Source organism: Monodelphis domestica, chromosome 3, assembly GCF_027887165.1.
Source record: "Monodelphis domestica isolate mMonDom1 chromosome 3, mMonDom1.pri, whole genome shotgun sequence".
Lineage (NCBI taxonomy): Eukaryota > Metazoa > Chordata > Mammalia > Didelphimorphia > Didelphidae > Monodelphis > Monodelphis domestica.
In genome coordinates, this window is record NC_077229.1 from 343705109 (window position 1) to 343714148 (window position 9040).

Consider the following 9040-nt stretch of genomic DNA (forward strand, 5'->3'; position numbering starts at 1 on the left):
TGTGACAGAATTCAGAAAACTAACCTTTTCCACTATGATCACACCCTCTTCTAAGAGGATTAAGGGAAGAAACAGGGAGTGCCAATGTGTAAACATTTAAGTTGTCTTATCTGAACAGCACTCTGGCATAGACAGACCTTTCCATGAGGACCTTCTGACAATCTGATCTGAGATATTCAGAATATGCAATCTAAAGACATGCCAACACATCTAGACAATTGGTCTCCATTACTTCTGTGGGCATGGCCTCATTGCACCCCTAAAAAGGACTGCCAGAAAGGTGGCCATTTGATAGCAAACACTTATTAGGAACCTACCTTGTGTCAAGCTCTGACCTAAGCACTCAGGTAAAAAGAAAAGCAAAAAATAGTCCCTGCCCTCCAGGAGCTCCTGATCTAATGAGGGAAAAGAACACATAAGCTGAAAAGTAGGGATGAGGGAGAAATGGGGGATCCTAAAAAGAGGCAGGAAAGTATCAGCTGCTGCACTGGGTACATTCCCATAGAGAGGCCAGCAATCAAGTATTCAAAGACCACACTACTAGCTCATGGGATGACTTGGTTGGTTAGCATACTCAGGTCCAAGAACTCTTTAGAGACATTCTGACACCCCCAAGATGAAGACCGTTTCTTGTTCTGTAGTTAAAAAGAAAGGCCTCTCTACCTTCTTCCTGAGAGAATAAAAGAAAAGAGAATGATGTATATATTCAGAGTATTTATAGCAACTCCTTTCATATTACAATATTGTAAGTCAGCACAAGAAATTAAATGGGATTTTTTGGAGTTTTGCACAAGCTACAGATTTCAAAAGGCAAGCAAATAACAGAAAAAGCTTATAAACTCAAATGTATAAAATATATGTATAACACATCCATATTTTCTCTTTTAATATAATAAAATTTTACTATAAACATTTTGTACTTCTCTGGTACCAGGAGAACACCAAAACCTTTACATGATTTTCCAGGTTGCAAGGGGATGACACTCCAGCAATCTGGAAAGGAGGCCTGTAGTCCCAGACTAGAAACCAAGAGGCTGTCCTCCTGGTGGGGAATGGCTTAAACCCCATGCTGTAAGATTGCAAAAAAAGAATGACTAGCTATAGTACAAATGAAAAAATAGACAGTTTCAGAAGAAATTGGACAAATCTCTATGAAATGGTATGCAGTGAATTGAGTACAACCATAAATATATGCAGCAACACCAAAAATTTAGAACACTGATCTAGGATAGACCATAATTCCAGAGGAGTCAAGCACGCCACCTGCCTCCTGCCAAAAAAGTGATGTATTTCAAATTAAGAATGAGACTTACATTTTGGGTCATAGCCAATGTCAATTTGTTTTTCTTTTTCAAATGACAGGAATAGCGGAGAACAAAAAAATTAAGAAGAATGACTGGTAGAAGATAGATTGTCTGTCCAATGCATTTAGCAAACAAGCCATTATAACCAATTAGGATCTATATTGGAATGCAAGGATGCCTGAATACCAAGTAAGAGTCAACAAATCATATAAAAGATTCCCCTACCCCCACCTAAAAGACTTCAGAAAATAATATAAAGGCTTGTGTGGACTGATGAAAGCAAAGGGAGAAAGCAGGGAGCAAGTTGTAGAATATTTTAAAGGGAAACAACTTTGAAAGACTAACTCTTAACAAAATGGAACCACTTACACTGCCAAATGTCACGAATTGTTTCCATAAAGCTCCAGATAGTGGTGAGGGATCCAAGGGGTAGACAGACTTGGAGACTAATGTAGAAATTTGTTTTAAATATTCATACCTTAATAGTTTGGTTTCCCCTGCTTTCTCAATGTGGAAGGGAGAGGGAAATGGGATGCATAATATTCAGAGCCATAAATTAAGAAAAATTGAATTGTTAAAAAAAGACAATTGGCCTGGGAGAGATGGTATCCAACCCTATTCTCAACAGCACTCATGGCATACAGAAGACCTTTAGATAATGCTATACTACAGAAGAATCTTCCATTATGGCTAAGTAAACTTCCTTTTGCTGGGTATTTAAAAAGATTTCACTCCTACAGTTTCCTTTCAATAAGATTTTAGAATAAGTGTCTTAAAAGATGGATTCCAAACTGGAGACAGCTTGAGGAGTATAAAATGTGCAGAAATCCTGAATTATATTGAGGCTAAATGGTGAATAGAGAATTCCTTGGGCAACATTGAAAGGAAAGTGTAAAGTCCTCTACAACCCCCAGAATATTATGTGAGTACTAGCTGATATTGTTCATGGGGAAAAAGTGACTATCAAATGTATCGGTCAGATCCCTTGCTTTTATTGAAAGAAACTTGATAGTTATTTGGACAGTGAAGAACAGAGGTAATATCATATGATCAAATATAAGTTGTTTTATGTTCTGCTGGTGTTTGAATAGACCTGAGTAGTTACCCTGTCAACAAGGACTATGGGGGAAACAAAGCACTTTGTCCTGGCCAATAGCCTTGTAAAACCCAACCCAGATAAGAAAAATGGTTGCAACTGGCTCACCTAGCAAAATTCTGTTCTCTATTTGGAGAGATTAGATGGTCTTTTTCACAGCCACACCCCACTCGCCCCTATGAATGGAGAGTACCTGAGGCTCAGGATCTATCCATGTTCCTTTGGTAAAAGTCCCCTGGCAAAATCCAGACATATCTGCATATATTTCACAAAAGATTAATTCACTCTTATTTTTGCAAAATTCCAATAAATGTTTAGGAGCATTAAAAGAGGATCAAAATAAGAGGGTAGATAAGTGAACCCCCTCTAAATTTTCTGTGAACTGATAAAAGCTTCTGGGTGAGCTTTAGGACTCACAGTTATAAGTTTAACAGATTCCCCGGGTCCACTACTTTGCCAAAGCATTACTGAAGCCACATAGAAGATAAATGAAAAACATGAATCTCATGACAAAAGAATTACCACATTTCTTTCATTACTCCAGGTATCTAGGAGACGGAGGCCATAAGATTTATGGCTTACCAAAAAAAGATACAGAATGATAAAAATAAACAAGTCCCAGTTCTGTTCCAGAAAAGTCACTGAAGGCTATTTTCTAGCCAAATCCACATGAATTCCATTGCAAATTAATCAAATACTGGAGTTTATGTATGTCCACTAGGAGGTGGGAAGTACATTTAAAAAAGTGTAAGTAATAAGGGTCAGTATTGTATAATTAAGTATATAGCAAAAATAATTTAGAACAAAGAATAAGAAAGTCTGAGGAGATGCTGAGGCTTAATGCTGCATCTAATAATAAGGATCAAGGGGCAAATTTTAAATTCTTTAAGCCCCAACTAAAAGATTTACTCCCTTCTAGGAAAGAGACTAATAAAGCACAAGGCAAATAAGCCAGGAGATGCTGGCTATCATGTAAGCAGGTTGGTAGGCATAACAACCATCATTCGGGACCTTCAAAAAGCTTGTGCCCTCCCACAAGTAAGATGGCCCTTAGAAGGGAACCAGGCAAGCTGCTTCCAGGTTCATTGCAGTGAGGCTAGCAAAAATGGAATAAGCTCACAAGTTCTCCTGGTACATTCATTTCTCAGTCACTTGTACAGGTACTCTTCCTTGAATGGACAATGGGAGAAAAGGATTTTGATGCCCACCTCCTCTCAGTAATAAAGTATTCAAACAAGGCACCTAAAAGAAAATCACATCTGTCTTCTCAAAAGACTATATTTGGGGGGACAGCTAGGTGGCTCAGCAGATTGAGGGCCAGACCTAGAGATGGAGGTGCTGGGTTCAAATCTACCCTCAGACACATCTTAGATGTGTGATCCTGGTCAAGTCACCTAACCCCCATTGCCCAGGCTTATTCCTCTTCTGCCTTAGAACTAATACAGAGCATTGAGGACTGAAGGGAAGGATTTTCCATGGAATACTGTTAATAGATTTGCCTCACTTCTGCTCACTGTCCTATCATCACTTGTCCCTTGTTGTTTAGAGAGCTTGGACAGTGTTTAGGCAATGGCAATGCCAGTCTTATCTAAATAAGAATTTCTATTCTGTCATGGCCCCCAAGGTCAAACCTGCTGCCCTACATGTGTTTCTAGTTCTGGGGTAGTCCATAGAACATTGAGAACTCTGTACTAATTGAGACATATGGTCATATGTTCACTTTGTTCCATATCTTTCAGAGGTCCTTTCGGGAATCCAAAGGTCTCCAGAAATACTTGGCACAAGAACATTGGACAGAGGGTGACAATGGGTAGAGCACCAGAGGCATAAACAAGGACATAGATGTTCCATTGGGTACTCAAGAAATCTGACTGTCTTCCACCCTGAGGATTCCAAGTTACAGGCAGGCAGCACCCATGATCATAGCTGTGCTGAAGGGTTGTGATGGGATTCCCGAGGTTGAGGCATACAGAAAGGGTTGTGTTTGGTCGAGGGGGACAGAATGTCATACTATGAGGGCAAGTAGGAAGTTTTCATCTCACAAGAAAACCTTCATAATCCCCCTTTAAACGCCACACTAGCTAATAGAGGCATATCCTCATTTTGGATACACTAAAGCTTCTGTGATACACCCCTCTGACTAGTTTGCTGGTGTTTTCCTTTAGGAGGAAGCCAAGAAACTCAGAATCAAGGGGAAAAAAGCATGAAGATCCTTCAAGGTCAGAAAGTCAGTAGGAAACACTCAGGTCTAAGAACAAGTCATATATTTCACAGGACTACTTCCTGGTGTCCTAGTCCAGGTTGTACTTTATCTTTAGCCTCCATTAGAATGTGAGGCTCCTTAAGGGCAGGTAATATCTGTAGCTTTCTTTGAACCCCACAAACATTGTGTAGATTTGACCCAACGGGGGCTTAGAGGCTTATGGCCTGATCTTTCAAATAATACTCATGAAAAATGGAAATAAGCTATTTTGATTTCATAAGGAACAAAAGAATTGCCAGCTACAAAAGAGTTGTTGACAACAGTCATTCCTAGGCTAACCAGGATGTGTTGGGACCCGGACCACAGTTGGAAGCAATTTTGAAAGACCTACAAGAGGTTATAAAAAGTCAATGAGCAGAACTAAGAATTTTACATGCAGAAAATATTTTTGGGAATACATCATAAATGTCACCTCCAGAGAAAGGATAAGGAAGATAATTCCATATATGCATTTATCTTTGTCAAATGATGCTTTCTTTAGTGTAGGGAGGGAGATACTTGGGGAATTTTCATATATATATATTTTTTACTTTCCAAAGTTTACAAAGGCAGAGAGCTTGACAAGAATTTAGTGGTTTGAATGGAAGACTTTCCCCTCTCTAATAAAGGGTACCCTGCCCTGGCTGAAGCTTCAACTTCCCAGGCACAGGACAGAGAGGATTTCACTCTACTCATCTACATAGTCACAAAATTGACAAAAGCAAACTGATGATCCCACTCTATTGAAGAAATAGATGGAGTGAAGATGGTCTTAAGTTTCATTTTTTCCCCTCAGCAAGCATTGAAGGTAGCTTTCAGTATTAGATTTTTAATCAGAAGAGCACACACAGGGACAGAATGTGCATAAGGAAGATGGTCTAATGGTCTTGGATGAATGTGTGTTATAGTTCAGGAGCAGGACAGAGGCAGCAGTCATGAAGGTCAGTGGGACATCTCCCAAGACAAAGCCTCAAACTAATGAGCCCCATCATCATGGCTTGACCTTTCCCAGCTACAGGGCTCACCTCAAACTGAGTAATTAGCCTCTTCAAGAATCCTCCTCATTATGCATCTCTTCACATTCTTAGGCTTCTGTGTGGATGCAGTTTGCCTTGATGCTAAAACATTTGGAGTTTAATTCTAAAGTGGCAGCACCAAGTTCTGTTCAGATTGTCACTCGGGGCACATACATTGAGCCTCCTTCCACCTGGAGAGGTAAACTCAGAATGAGATTATGAAAAACCAGTACAATACTGAAAGGCACCATAGAGGCCCCTCTAGTCCAAGACCTTCATTTTACAGAGGGGGAAACAGACAAGAATGAATTGACTTGACCTGATCACATAGTTAAATGAGAAAGGATTTCAAATTCAGATACTTTGACTCCAAAGTTGGTACTTTTCCTACTTGAGCACTACTTTGCCTCACTTTTAAGTTGTGGCCTCAAAATGTCTTCTAATCACAAAAAGAATATGGCAGGTTATTAGTCCTGAAGCCACATCAGACAGAATTTGTGCTGGAGCAGGGCATCATGAATACCAGATGTAGGGAAGAGTGTGGCAATTGGGACAGATAACATTTTCTCAGCTCAGTTGTAACGAATCCGTACCACATCTCAGGTTATGGGAAAGGAGATCCCTGGACACTAGGCAGGTAAGCAAGTGATACAAAAAATGCCTCAGGAAGACAAAAGTATGCTTCAAATATAGCAGGTGTTCTTAATCTGGGGTTCATAAACTAACATTTTGTTCATTGTATTTCCATGTAATTGGTTCCCTTTGTAATCCTATGGATTTTATTTTACACTTTTTAAAGTTTTACATTATTCTGAGAGTTAATAGGACATAGTCCATCTTTCCGAAGGAGTCTGTGACTAATGGGAGACAGGAGTCAAGAACATTGATTAAAATGTTTTTGCTTTGCTTTAGTTTTTTTACAGATTCAGAGTGCAGATGGAGCCATATTTTTCTGGCCATGACCAATGCAGGAGTATTTTGTTTGACTACACACATTTGTTAAAAAGAGTTTGGGTTTTTCTTTTTATATGGAGAGGCTGGAAAAGAAGTTCATTAGTGTAAAATCTAAACTAAAGAATTCTCTTTTCAAACAGTTTCATGTTAATGTCAATAAAGAATTGGAAATTGAAGATGTCCATTAATTGAGAATGGCTGAACAAGTTGTGGTATAGGAGTACAATTGTGCCATAAAGGATGAATAGGATGAGTACAGAAAAACCTGGAAAATATATAAACTGATATGATGTAAACTGGGAGAAAATATACAGGGAAGAGAAATATTGAATAATGATCAATTCTGAAGGATTAAGTTATCAGCAAAGTTTCCAAGACATTCACAAGGAACTCATGATGAAAAATACTATCTACAAGTAAAGAAAGATCTTTTGGAATCAGATTGCAGATCAAAGTATGCCATCTTCTACTTTATTTCCTGAGACTTTTGATTGAAGGGTGATGTGCATCTTCTGTCATGGAATAATATGGAAATCTCATATGAAAGCATTGGTATATCCCATATCAGATTATTGCCTGGGGTAGGAAGAGAGGGAAAGAATCTGAATTGTAAAATGAAAACAATTGTCAGAAATTGTTTCTACATGTAATTGAATGAGAACAGTCTTCCATATTAAAAAAAAAGTGGCCATTTTTCTACACTCAGAACTAGAGTACAATGCTACTTGAACCTGTATGACTAGCAGTCTAATGGTGGTAAAATTCCCTGCCATTACAACCTTTTATTTTACTCACAACCAAAATCATAGCCACTGATAAATTTCATCTGGATTTGGGTATTTAAGGAAAAATCTAAGTTAGCTTTTCTCCCATTCATTGTAGTCTGGATGAAGACTCTCCCCCTTTCAGTACACTTACCGAATTTCTCTTCAGGATATGTTTTCTGATGGGTAAGAAGAACTTCTATTAGAAATCTTTCCTACATTCACCATATTCATAGAGTTTTTTCTCTAATATGTGTTTGCTGATGGTGAATAAGGGTTGAATTATGGATAAAAGCTTTCCCTCACTCACTACACTCATGGTTTTTCTCTAGTATGGATTCTTATGGGAATAAATGGCTGAGTTGTCAGGTTTTCCCACATTCACTATACACATCAATGATTCTCTTCAGTATGAGTTCTGATGGAAGGACCAAGAAGTATTTGAATGTTTTTCCACAGTGTGTTCATAAGGCTTTGCTCCAGTATGAGTTCTGATGCTGAGTAAGAAATGAGCAGTACTTAAAGGATTTCCCACAGTCATTACATTCACTAGGTCTCTCTCCAGTATGAATTCTGATGTTCAATTATGTGCTCTGTTTAAAAGCTCTCACATTGTGTCAACATAAGAAAAATAACCAGAGAAAACCATTTCCACAGAGAGTAGTAGAAATAAATTCACATGTGGGGGCCCCAGTAAATGAATTTTTCGAAGAGTCCAAGTCTCATGTTTATATACTTTTTCATTTTTGGGAAATGAGGGGTGTATGGAGCTAGTAAGAAATTAGTGTATTCAATATATTTTTGGTTATCAGTAGTGACATTAAATCAATATTCCTGAAACTCCAAATGGAGGTAGTTTGAATGATTATATTCAGTTTCACTCTCTCTTCTTTTTCCCTCCCAGTTTGTTCTCACATAAACCCTTAATTAGTAATATTTTGCATAGGTGGAGGATATTGTATTAGTTTCTTATGAATTGGGCTTACTTGTACAACTTTGGGTCTAATTGAAGCACAATGTTCCCATCCTTGGCATAAGCAATAAAACCACATCTTTCTGCATCTTATCTTGGCCTGATTATTTGAATTATGGGGGGGGGTGCATCTTGCTATATTGAGACACTCTAAATTCCCACTACAGACAAGGTAAGTAATCAAGGGGAGCTATAATGCAACAGGAGATGCTCAGTTCCTTTTTTTTATATTAAAATTTAAGGATATTTTCCATGGTCACATGATTCATGACTCCCTCCCCTCTTCCCTTCTCCCAGTGTTGACAAGCAATTCTACTGGGTTATTCAATGACCATTACTTGTGATACAATAACAGGGCATCAGCCTTAGAATTTGTAAGATTTAGAGGTTTCTTTCAGGGACAATGTGGTATTTACATTTGTTCAAGATTGATGCCCATGATAAGCACTTCAGCTTTTTAGAGTCAAGATGGATAATCCAGAGGCATCCAAGTCATCTCCTCAGAGACAGGATGGTGGGTTAATTCTGATTATGCCAGACTATTAGAGGCTCAACTAGAAATTCTTAAAAAATATTCCTGATCAGATTCATTCCCACATTCACTGTTGTGAGCTTTGAGGAGAAAACCCAGGTTTGGGACAGGTTACCCTTTGTAAGAATGCAAGACTGTAAAAGTAGCTTTAAAATAAAG